This window comes from Schistocerca cancellata, chromosome 10, assembly GCF_023864275.1.
Source record: "Schistocerca cancellata isolate TAMUIC-IGC-003103 chromosome 10, iqSchCanc2.1, whole genome shotgun sequence".
NCBI lineage: Eukaryota > Metazoa > Arthropoda > Insecta > Orthoptera > Acrididae > Schistocerca > Schistocerca cancellata.
In genome coordinates, this window is record NC_064635.1 from 47136202 (window position 1) to 47149353 (window position 13152).

Below are 13152 nucleotides of genomic sequence, written 5' to 3' on the forward strand. Positions count from 1 at the left end.
CTAAAGCGAGTCCAATGTGTCAACCCCTGCGCCACCTTGAGCGGCGCGTGATAAAGGTAAAAACGCTTGATATGCAAGAAATAATAAATATTCGGGTATCATTCTACTTATGGTGGTGTTTATGTTTACTGTGTGAATTAACGATACCCATGTTTGTTGTTTCTGGAGAAACGTTTTTTCGGACCGCACCCATATCACTAATGCCGATTTGAAATACGATTTTGGCACATATAATGTGTTTCAACATTATAAATAATATCGAAGAAAATTATTTATTGGAAAATTGGATTCAGAAAATATCATTATTGTGGAACACAACTGGCTCTTTATTCACACGAAGCACTGAATCCTACCGACAAGGAATCTCAAATTATTCCACGTTTATAGAGTTCCAGAAGGCTTGGCACGGTTCCTCGCAAGCGACTTCTAATCCAGCTCCGTGCCTACGGAGTACTGTCTCAGTTGTGCGACTAAATTCGTGCTTTCCTGTCAGTTTCGTAGTAACTGAAAGAAAGACTTCGAGTGAAGCAGAGCTGATATCTGGCGATCCCCAGGGACGTGCTGTAGGGCCTCTGCTGTTCCTGATCTAACATACACGGCGCAGGAGACAATCTGAGCAGCCCTCTTCGACTGTGTGCAAGTGGCTCTGAGCGCTATGCGACTTAACTTCTGAGGTCATCAGTCGCCTAGAACTTAGAACTAATTAAACCTAACTAACCTAAGGACATCACACACATCCATGCCCGAGGCAGGACTCGAACCCGCGACCGTAGCGGTCACGCGGTTCCAGACTGAAGCGCCTTTAACCGCACGGCCACACCGGCCGGCTGTGTGCAAGTAATGCTGCCTTGTAAAGTCATCAAATGATAGAACTAAATTGCAGAATGATTTAGACAAGGTATCTGCATGGTGCGAAAAGTGGAAATTGACTCTAGATAATGACAATTGTGAAGTTATCCACATGCGTACAACGTGAAAATCTTAATGCGGGCCGGCCAGAGTGGCCGAGCGGTTCTAGGCGCTACAGTCTGGAACCGCGCGACCGCTACGGTCGCAGGTTCGAATCCTGCCTCGGGCATGGATGTGTGTGTGATGTCTTTAGGTTAGTTAGGTTTAAGCAGTTCTAAGTTCTAGGGGATGACGGTAGCAGTTTAGTCCCATAGTGCTCAGAGCCATTGAACCATTTTTTTCTTAATGCGGTAAATCACACACATCTAACGACTGCGAGTCCAACTAAATACTAAGGGATTACAATTACGAATAACTTAAATTGGAACGATCACATAGACAATGTTGTGGGTAAAGTAAATAAATGACTGTGACTTATTGGCAGAACACTTAGAAAATGTAACAGATCTACTAAAGAGACTGCCTACACTACACTTGTCCGTCCTCTTTTAGAATATTGCTGTGCGGTGTGGGATTAGAATAGATGGGACTGATGGAGGACACCGAAAACGTTCACAGACGTGCAGCTCGTTTTACATTTTCGCGAAATACGGAAGAGTGCCACAGATATGATGCACGGATTGGGGTGGCAGTCATTAAAACAAAGGTGTTTTTCACTGTGGCAGGATCTTCTCATGAAATTTCAATCACCAACCAGCTCCTCCGAATGTGAAAATATTGTGTTGGCGCCTACCTACATGAGGACAAATGATCATTATGATAAAATGAGAGAAAACAGAGCTCGCACGGAAAGATTTAAGTGTGCGTTTTCCCTGCGCGCTGTTCGAGAATGAAACAGTAGAGAAACAGCTTGAAGGTGATTCGATGAAACCTCTACCACGCACTTGACAGTAGCGATGTAGATGTAGATAAACAATATGACACAGGAATTAACTCCATTTTTTTCCCGGGAACTCGCCAACAGAATGGAAGCAGTGAGCCATAAGGAAATTTTCAGATTGGATTTAAACGTGCTTTCATTACTATTAGGTGTTCTTTTTAATTGCTTGCGGCAGCTCATTGAAAATGGATACAGCAGAATACTAAATGGTTCAAATGGCTCCGAGCACTATGCGACTTAACTTCTGAGGTCATCAGTCGCCTAGAACTTAGAACTAATTAAACCTAACCTAAGGACATCACATACATCCATGCCCGAGGCAGGATTCGAACCTGCGACCGTACGGGTCGCTCGGCTCCAGACTGTAGCGCCTAGAACCGCACGGCCACTACGGCTGGCAAAAACCAGGAGAGACAAAAAATATTCCTGAAGAGTCTCTGGAATTTTTTCGATGTAAGTTTGGGATCATTCTGTACCAGGAGTGTTCGCATTTTTTAAAAATAACGAAAAACCAAAAATCGATATTTAAAGAAATGGCATTACTGGCCCTCGATATAATGAAAAAAGTATCGATGTACCGACAGAAAATTTATAGACGTACTGGCCAGTAAAAATCTCGGCTGCATATTGTAAATATACTGTCAGCTTTTGTTTATTATTAGATATTCTGTACATAAACAAGGTAGAAGTCTATTTATCCCCTTAGAGATAGAACTAAAAGGAAAACGATGCACGTTCACGCTCGGCTAATAATGGTAACAGCATGTACGTGGCACAATAAAAGGTGTTCGATGGGTCCGGCGATCGGTTTCGTCACATGTGCGATTAGTCCGGTACATTTCATTTCATGTCTACGTCCCTGCTTTTTTCATTTCTGCAAACGCTAGCGACCTAGCACTTGTAGTGTCAAAGTTACAGACTGAAGCTAAACGTCGCAGTTACTGTTGGTAGCGCCGATACGTCAGCATTTCCCCCTCACACGTCTCCAACCTCCGCAAAGACCGATTTTGTCGTTTAAATTTTGTTCTTCACTTTCAGCAACTGTTTTTGAAGACTGCCGATATGTAGGAATAGGAAACTAGTTGAGTTAAAACTATTTTTTTACGCAACTGGTGTGCCATTTCTTCGCGACGGAAATCTTGTTATTTCATCCACATCGCCTTCCCCCAGCGCAATCTGACTACTACCTTTGTGCCAACATGTATTTGCTTCACACAGTCAAAGAGAAAGAAAGGACGTGACGAAAGCTCAAAAAGTAGTAAGACTCCTACAATTTCAAGAAAACAATTTCAAATATTTACCAAAAATTGTGAAAAAATATAATATAAAAAATATCGGCATTCGGTATTTGGTACTGCCATTTCAAAGGCGACACTTTCGATACAGACCGATATTTTTGGTGAAAATGTCAATATATCATTATTTTATTAACAGCCCTTTCCTGTGCAGCGTATGAGCCACACATCTATGACAAGGTGAATCCAAACACGGGTCTATTTGGTTAGGTGCCAGACACAACAGCTTTTGCGTGCGATGCCAGTTACTGGCTGAGACAATCCCCGGAGCGGTGGCACCAAAGGCGCCTCGCTTAGCTCCAAAGTAAACAAACTTTACAAGCCACTCGCCGGCCGACCTGTTCCAAGGCCAAAACAACACGCAGGCCTGCCAACGTGCGTCATTGCGCACGGGAGCCCACAGCCCGTTATCTCTACCGTTACGGCAATCACGAAACGGCTCATCTAAGAGTTACTAAATCCGCTGTCACGGCAACTTTCCAGTTGTTTACACACTCAGACTAACCTTCGGATTGATTACGAGGTGCATTCAAGTTCTAAGGCCTCCGATTTTTTTTCTCCGGACTGGAAAGAGATAGAAACATGCGCATCGTTTTAAAATGAGGCCGCGTTCATTGTCAAGACGTCCCAGAGATGGCAGCGCCGTACGGCAGATGAAATTTTACCCCCAGCGGCAAGAATGAAAACTGTTTTAAATACTTAAAATGGCGACGTTTTCCTCACTTGAACAGCGTGCAATCATTCGTTTTCTGAATTCGCGTGGTGTGAAACCAATTGAAATTCATCGACAGTTGAAGCAGACATGTGGTGATGGAGTTATGGATGTGTCGAAAGTGCGTTCGTGGGTGCGACAGTTTAATAAAGGCAGAACATCGTGTGACAACAAACCGAAACAACCTCGGGCTCGCACAAGCCGGTCTGACGACACGATCGAGAAAATGGAGGGAATTGTTTTGGGGGATCGCCTCCAGAGTTGGCATTTCTGTGGGTTCTGTGCACACAATCCTGCATGACGACCTGAAAATGCGAAAAGTGTCATCCAGGTGGGTGCCACGAACGTTGACGGACGACCACATGGTTGCCCGTGTGGCATGTTGCTGAGCAATGTTGACGCGCAACGACAGCACGAATGGGACTTTCTTTTCGTCGGTTGTGACAATGGATGAGACGTGGATGCCATTTTTCAATCCAGAAACAAAGCGCCAGTCAGCTCAATGGAAGCACACAGATTCACCGCCACCAAAAATATTTCGGGTAACCGCCAGTGCTGAAAAAATGATGGTGTCCATGTTCTGGAACAGCGAGGGCGTAATCCTTACCCATTGCGTTCCAAAGGGCACTACGGTAACAGGTGCATCCTACGAAAATGTTTTGAAGAACAAATTCCTTCCTGCACTGCAACAAAAACGTCCGGGAAGGGCTGCGCGTGTGCTGTTTCACCAAGACAACGCACCCGCACATCGAGCTAACTTTACGCAACAGTTTCTTAGTGATAACTTTGAAGTGATTCCTCATGCTCCCTACTCACCTGACCTGGCTCCTAGTGACTTTTGGCTTTTTCCAACAATGAAAGACACTCTCCGTGGTCGCACATTCACCAGCTGTGATGCTATTGCCTCAGCGATTTTCCAGTGGTCAAAACAGACTCCTAAAGAAGCCTTCGCCGCTGCCATGGAATCATGGCGTCAGCGTTGTGAAAAATGTGTACGTCTGCAGGGCGATTACGTCGAGAAGTAACGCCAGTTTCATCGATTTCGGGTGAGTAGTTAATCAGAAAAAAAAAATCGGAGGCCTTAGAACTTGAATGCACCTCGTACAGCTTCCCTGCGAACGGCATGGCAGCCGTCACCCACGACTTCTCCTTGGAAGTCCAGTTAACTGCTGCGCGGAAACCTGGCAAAAATATATTTAGTGCCCTTTAACTCTTTCTGTGAGTATCCCTTAACGAGCGCGATTTCACGCCTATCAAGAACACTAACGAATTCAACACGAAATCTCTGGTATCAAAGAGTGATAACGTGCAACGAGTTTGGTTTCCGAAGGAATGTAGGAACACGCGAAGCAATACTGGGCCTACGACTGATTTTAGATGATTGCCTGAAGAAAAGTAAACCTCCCTTAATAGCGTTCGCACATTTAAAGGACCTGTTAATGCGTCAGGATTGGCCACGAGGGGAAAGCAGTAGGCACCCATTGAAGTGAAGAATAAAACATAGTTTAAACTGTATGAAGTTTTAATGCCCTAAAGAAAGGCAGGCGTGGAGAAGCCGCCGAGGCTGAATGGGCAGCCGCCCAAAAGAGCAGGTATGGAGGGCTTCTGATCGGTTTGGAAGCTGCCAGCAGAAGAGAGCTAACGGCGTGTCCGCTCCCGGCAGCCGTCCGCGGTTCCACCCCCATTTGACCACCTCCAAGCCTCCTTATGGGTCGGTCAGATCGTAAGACGCGTAGTTCGGGAGCGTTATCTCGTCAGCAACACGTGAGTTTAGCTGCTGATGGTTCAACACGTGAGTTTCAGGATGGTTCTATCCGGTTCTGGGCAACGTGACTGAGACGCTGCAACTTACCGCCACGCCGAAGACACTGACGAACATCAAGTAAAAAAATAAAAATCAAACTCCATACTAATAAATCCACTCACTATCAGCCCTCAACTTACAGAACTTTTCGACAGTGTTGGGTAGAATACACTCTTTGATATTCTGGAAGTAAGAGGAGTAGAGTACGGGGAGAGAAACGCTTTCTACGACTTTTACAGGAACAGGACTGCAGTTTTAAATGGCAAAGGACGTGAAAGGGAAGCCGGGGTCGATAAGGGAATGAGAAAGGGTTATTCAATGTGAACGTCAGCAAACGGTAGAGGAATTCAAGGAGAAATTTGGAAAGCGAAGTTCCGGGAGAAGAAATAAAATCTTTGAGGTTTGGCGCTGACACTGCAATTCTGTCACACACAGCTAAGGACTTGGAAGAGCACTTGAACGGCATGCACTAAGTCTTGAAAGGAGAATATAAGATGAACGTATAAAATAAATCCAAAGGTGGATGTCGGAATGTAGTCGAATTAAATCAGATGATACTGACAGAATTAGATTAGGAAACGAGACACTGAAACTAGTAGGTGAGTTTTGCTATTTGGGCAGCAAATAACTGATGATGACGGAAACAGACACCATATTACGTGTACGCTTTCCTGAAGGAGAGAATTTTGTAAACATCCAATACAGATTTAAGTGTTAGGAACTATTTTTTGAAAGTTTTTGTATTGAGTGTGGCGATGTATGGAAGTGAAACACGGACGATGAACAGTTTAGACAAGAAGAGAGTATAGGCTTTTGAAATGTGGTGCTACAGAATAATGCTGGAGATTAGATGGGTTGATCACGTAACTAATGAGGAGGTACCGAACACAAGTGGGGAGAAGAGAAATTTGTGGCACGACCTGACTAGAAGAAAGGACCGGTTGGTAGAACACATTCTGAGGCATCACGGAATCATCAAATTAATACTGGAGGGAAGCGTGGGGGATAAAAATCGTAGACGGAGACCAAGAGATGAATACAGTAAGCAGATTTAGATGGATGTAGCTTGCAGTAATTATTCGGAGATCAAGTGGTTCGCACGAAACAGAATGGCATGGAGAACTGTACCAAACCAGTCTCTGGACTGAAGACGAAACAATGACAACAGTTTTCTGAAAACAGATTATAAGATCGTGAAAGGTAATGGAGTATACTCGGATCAAATCACGCGATGCTGAGGGAACTACATGAAGTAATGAGACAGTAACAATAGTACAATAGTTTCGCTACAGCAACTTTCCGGGTTCGATTCCCGGCGGGGTCAGGGATTTTCTCTGCCTCGTGATGGCTGGGTGTTGTGTGCTGTCCTTAGGTTAGTTAGGTTTAAGTAGTTCTAATTTCTAGGGGACTGATGACCATAGATGTTAAGTCCCATAGTGCTGAGAGCCATTTGAACCATTTTGAACTTAGACAGCAAAACAATTGACGATGGCCGAGGAATCTGAAAAAGAGTACTTTGTTAATATCTAATGCAAATTAAAATGTTAGAAAGTTTTCACTGAAGGTATTTGTCTGGACTGCAGCGTTGTATGGACGTTAAATGTGAACGATAAGCAGCTCAGATGGCACGACTAGACGAAACTATAATCGTCCGGACAGAACATTGCGTTCTTTGATTGCTCTTGGAGATGGTTCGCTTGAACTACAGCATACGAAATATTTGTTCGATTTACTTAACTTGATACAACTACATCCACATGGATACTCTACAAATTACATTTAAGTGGCTAGCAGAGGGTTCATCGAACCATCTTCACAATAATTCTCTGTTATCCCTATCTCAAATAGCGCGCGGAAAAAAGAACGCCTGTACCTTTCTGTCCGAGCTCTGATTTTCCTTATTTTATTATGATGAATGTTTCTCCCTCAGTACGTCGGCGTCAACAAAATATCGCCAACGGGCTTGCCGCAGTGGTAGCACCGGTTCCCGTCTGATCACCGAAGTTAAGCGCTGCCGGGCTGGGCTAGCACTTGGATGGGTGACCATCCGTTCTGCCAAGTGCTGTTGGCAAGAAGGGTGCACTCAACCCTTGTGAAGCAAACTGAGGTGCTACTTGACTGAGAAGTAGCGGCTCTGGTCTCGTAAACTGACATACGACCGGGAGAGCGGTGTGCTGAACACAAGTCCCTCCATATCCGCATCCAGTGACGCCTATGGTCTGAGGTTGACACGGCGGCCGGTCTGAATCATTCGGCCTTCATCGCCTGTTCATATGGAGTTGAGGTAGTCAACAAAATATTCTCGCATTCGGAGACGAAAGTTGGTGATGGAATTTTCGTGAGACGATTCCACCACAACGAAAAATGCCATTGTTTTAATTATGTCCACTCCAAATTCCGTACCACTTCCGTGGCACTCTCCCCCTCTTTCTCGATAATACAAAAGGTGCTGCTCATCTTTGAACTTTCTTGATGTACTTCGTCAATCCTTTCTGGTAAGGATCAAATGGCTCTGAGCACTATGGGACAACTTCTGAGGTCATCAGTCCCCTAGAACTTAGAACTACTTAAACCTAACTAACCTCACACACATCCATGCCCGAGGCAGGATTCGAACCTGCGACCGTAGCGACCACGCAGTTCCAGACTGCAGCGCCTAGAACCGCACGGCCACAACGGCCGGCTTTCTGGTAAGGATCCCACACCGCGCAGCAGTCTCCAACAGAGTACGTACAAGTGTTGAGTAGGCACTCTCTTTAGTAGATCTGTTGCATCTTCTAAGTAGTCTGCAAATAAATCTTAGTCTTTGTTTCGCCTTCCCAACAACATTTTCTGTGTGTTCTTTCCAATTTAAGTTGTCCTAATTGTAATTATTAAGTATTTAGTTGAATTTACGGCCTTTAGATTTGACTGATTAATCGCATAACCGAAATTTAACGCATTCCTTTTAGCACTCATGGGGATGACCTCGCACTTTCCACCAGTTAGAGGCAACTGCCACTTTTCGCACGATACAGATATCTTTTATAACTGGTTTTGCAATTTGGTTTCACCTTCTGATGACTTTATTAGAGGATAAGCAACAGCATCATCCTTAACCAACTTAAGACGGCTGCTCATAATATCTGCCCAATCATTTAGGTAGATCAGGAACAGCACAAGGCCTCTAACAATTCCTTCGGGAAAGACAAATATTAGTTATGGGTAACAGGATGGCTTTCAGTCAATTAGTAAGAACTGTGACCTTTCTGATAGGAAATCACGAATCCAGTCAGAAAACTGAGATCCTTTGCAAAGGGAGTGCCTGACAATTTACGACTGTTGGCTGTTAAAGCATCATAAAATGCACTTATTAACAGATTCTTCTCTTGGAGTAGAATGTTGAACATTTACAAAAGTAAATTTCCAGGTAAGTCTTGAATAACACATTAGTACTACACGATGATGTTGACAGATTCCAATTAGGTCACGAATGGGACAGAGCGCTTCCATGCTCAGCTCTATATTGACCTCATTGGTATCAAAGTGCGTTGCCGACTTTGGTGTGGCCCTGCGATCTCTGGACGATACCACATCAGAAAAGAAGAGAATAGAATCTTTGAAAATGTATGTCATAGAACGATGTTGAAGGTTAGATGGGCAGATGGAATAACAAATGAGGAGGTACCGAATCGAACTGAGAAAAAAAAATTTGCGGCACAGCTTGACTACAAGAAAGGGTCTTTCGATAGGACACATCTTGAGACATCAAGGAATAGTCCGTTCGGTAATGGGAGGAAGCATGGGGGTAAGAACTGTTAAGAGAGGCCGAGCCTTAAGTACAGACAGCGGGTTGTCGGACTGAAAACAACAACAAGCTGCTATCTATTTTTCCACGTCACGCGGTAACCACGGCATTCAAAGCGGACACAGAAAGAGCATCGGCGTGCAGCTTTCTCGCGGCCCGCAGTGGCCGCGACTGTCGCTCGAGAGCGTTGGAGCGTGGAGCGGAGAGAGACAGGACAGGGCAGGGCAGGGCAGCTTTCTGGCCGTGGGCAGACGGTGGCACACTTCCGCAGCGCACGGGTACACCGCGGACCCGCCGAGTACCCACACCGCGGGGTAATTGCTTGACATTGCACTCAAAGCCACAGCTGGAAGGAAAAAAGAAGGGGGGATGGAAAAAAGAAGGGGGGAAGGAAAAAAGAAGGGGGGATGGAAAAAAGAAGGGGGGGTGGAAAAAAGAAGGGGGGGATGGAAAAAAGAAGGGGGGATGGAAAAAAGAAGGGGGGATGGAAAAAAGAAGGGGGGATGGAAAAAAGAAGGGGGGGATGGAAAAAAGAAGGGGGGATGGAAAAAAGAAGGGGGGGATGGAAAAAAGAAGGGGGGGATGGAAAAAAGAAGGGGGGGATGGAAAAAAGAAGGGGGGGATGGAAAAAAGAAGGGGGGGAAGGAAAAAGGAAGGGGGGAGGAAGAAAGAAGGGGGGGAGGAAGAAAGAAGGGGGGAGGAAGAAAGAAGGGGGGAGGAAGAAAGAAGGGGGGAGGAAGAAAGAAGGGGGGAGGAAAAAAGAAGGGGGGAGGAAAAAAGAAGGGGGGAGGAAAAAAGAAGGGGGGGAGGAAAAAAGAAGGGGGGGAGGAAAAAAGAAGGGGGGAAGGAAAAAAAGGGGAAAGAAAAAAGGAACAAAAGAATGAGCAGCGAAAAAACTGAAAAGGGGTAAAAATGAAGGTGATTTGAAAAAAGGACGAATTACGATACTGAAGACTCAGAACGGAGGACATGGAAATATTTGAGATGTAACTGCCTAAATCAAGGATGATGACAAGCAAAAAGAATGGCAGGCCTCAAACTAATTGAAGAAACATCTTAACTGGTGTAATACTCAATGAAAGAGGAAGCATTCATGCGTTCGTCGGCAAACTCCAAACAATGACTGCACAGAAAAATGACTGTGGATCTCAAATATATGGTTCCTACAGCCATTATAGAGCCTGATGAAGAGGCTTTCCACTCGAAATACGTTGCATCATACGAAACATATGTAAAATCATTGTCCTGTCGGATCTATGCATTCCTTGTGAACAAGAAGCAAACACCAACAAAATTAATACTGGTAGCGCGCGCGCGCGCACACACACACACACACACACACACACACACACACACACACACACACACACCGCGCGCCTTCCTTTAGCAGTCACGAACTGCCAGTGTATTCTAATAGCTTACAGTTGTAGCAAAAGTCTACTACAATGTAGGCTTTCACGGCCGGTGTTTTCTTCAGTTGAAACTTCCGGGCTGAGAGGCCGTGGTCGATGTATAAAATTTCTACGTGACGTTTCGCCTCCATCTGCGGGAGACATCTTCTGAGGTAGCAGTAGCCGGATGACCTCAGATGATGCCTCCCACAGATAGAGACGAAACGTCACGTAGAAATTTTATACATCGATCACTGCCTCTCAGCCCGGATGTTTCAACTGAAGAAAATTCTACTAGTAAATAATATATGTCACATCATTTTTGAATATGTAACTGCTAAGACGGAAGTGGTCTGGTTACCTAACGGTACCTCCGTACGACTAAGGAAATCTCCACGTATTTTCGTAACCGTCCTGTAGTAATCTGTTTTTAATGCCACAGTGGCGAAGCACACATTCCTGGAAACAGACGGAAAACTGGGACAGAGGAGAGGAGTAACCGTTGCTACTGACGTGTACCTCTGCTCAATCACTCGTTCCGGCAAGTCATTCAGTGGCCGAAAGAGCTGGAACTTATTATGTACACTCGCCACATTACCATCTAGTCACCATTTATTACAAGTCTCTAAATATTGCACTCATATTTGAATCTCAATACGGTTCCTGGGCAGGATATTGGGGAAAAACAGTCTTCAAAAGAGACTGCGCGCGTCTCATCTTAAAAAACTGCTTGTGTGGAGTATACATTCCAAATGTGGTAAGTAGGGGATACTGCACGTGCACAAAGAAGGGCAGCACAGACGGTCACATGTCACGGAAATGCTTAATACCTGAACTGGCAAACATTTGAAGAAAATCTACTTACAAAGCTTCAAGACTCAGCATTTATCATGATGAATCTAGAAATATTCAAATAGCCACATAGAGATCGTAAAGACAAGACAATACTAATTACTGCGCGCATAGAACCATTTAAGTTAAGCACTTCTTTTTCTCGTGCTCTATACGCAAGTGGTACAGAAGAAAACCTAATACGTGGTACACAGAGAGAAAACGATAAATATATACAACGAACAACAGTCGTGCAGAGCAAGTATAGACGACAAAGTTGATATGGGACACTTTGGGTCAATCAAGTAAGGAAACAAACCGCCCTACAAACGCCACCTAAGCTACGATATTCCCCTTCTTACGACAACGACTTGGTCAGGTTTTTGGAATTTCTGATTTCGTTAACACTGGTAGAAGTTACGTTTGAGGGCAACGAAGAAAATAAAAAATAAAATAAAAAAACAATGCTAATTGTTAGAATTGGAAGGAAAATCAGCATTGGCTGTATTTTGTTGTTTTATTGTCAGCAAAGTCGATTTTCGGTCACTTAGTGACCATCATCAGCGCTGTAATATACAATTAAAATTGGTAGGCACTGGTATCTATAAGTTATAACCACAAGCTTAGAGCGATCACATAAATTGCTAATTGTGTTTACAAGCACAGTAGACCCATGTTACGGAGCCACAGGAATAAAACAATTTGTTAATTTTACGCAATTAAAATTCACAATATAGAGGTAATACACAAACGCCAATTTCACATTATTGATTTGTGTGGCCATATTGTTCGTAGTTGCTTTACAATTTCTAAGTTTATTATTGTTACGTCGGTACAACTACCAGAAAATGCGTGTTTTTATCACCAGACGCGTTCTGCTTTATTGAAGTAAAACGTCTTCAGTAGTATGTAATGAAAGATATAAATAAATGTAAATGTTGTGTGAGTGGGGCTCCCGTCGGGTAGACCTTTCGCCGGGTGTAAGTTTTTCGATTTTACGCCACTTCAGCGAGTTGTGCGTAGATGGGGATGATGATGATTAGGACAACACAACATAGTCCCTGAAGAGGAAAAAATCTCAGACCCAGCCGGGAATCGTACCCGGGCCCTTAGGATTGGCATGCTGCCGCGCTGACCACTCAGCTACCGGGGGCGGACATTAAAGATATTTGCAATCTGATTTGTTTTCTAGTTCGACAAACAGTTCGTTAACAAATTGTTGGTTTTTACTTAACAGTATTTCTGCCTGGTTTTTCGGATGCATCACAATGTGCCGAATGCTTTTCTTTCTCAATTCACTTCCTGATCCTTACCTTTTTCTTTTAAACTCACTCGCAATCACACTACTGTGCACTTACTGTCCACTCATCTGCTTCAAAAACGTTTTAACTCCATACCACTCCATTTGTCTTGCACAAACATAACTAACTACAACACACATAAAATGAACTACAAAGAGAGAAAAAAATAGATCAAAGAAAAACTACTGACAACGTTGGCAACACTAGAAAACAAAGACAGCCGCTTAGAAGTACACAATTAA

At 44.1% G+C, this 13152-nt stretch overlaps 1 protein-coding gene, 1 long non-coding RNA gene and 1 pseudogene across 2 annotated transcripts in view; 1 reads left to right on the top strand and 2 right to left on the bottom strand.

Annotated features, from left to right (window-relative positions):
* LOC126106901 (alpha-actinin, sarcomeric) overlaps window positions 1-13152 on the bottom strand; it is a 533945-nt gene that overhangs the window by 240917 nt on the left and 279876 nt on the right. The window lies entirely within an intron of this gene.
* Window positions 1-13152, bottom strand: part of LOC126106904 (uncharacterized) — a 196931-nt gene that overhangs the window by 48070 nt on the left and 135709 nt on the right. The window lies entirely within an intron of this gene.
* LOC126107187 (5S ribosomal RNA) lies at window positions 7554-7671 on the top strand (annotated as a pseudogene).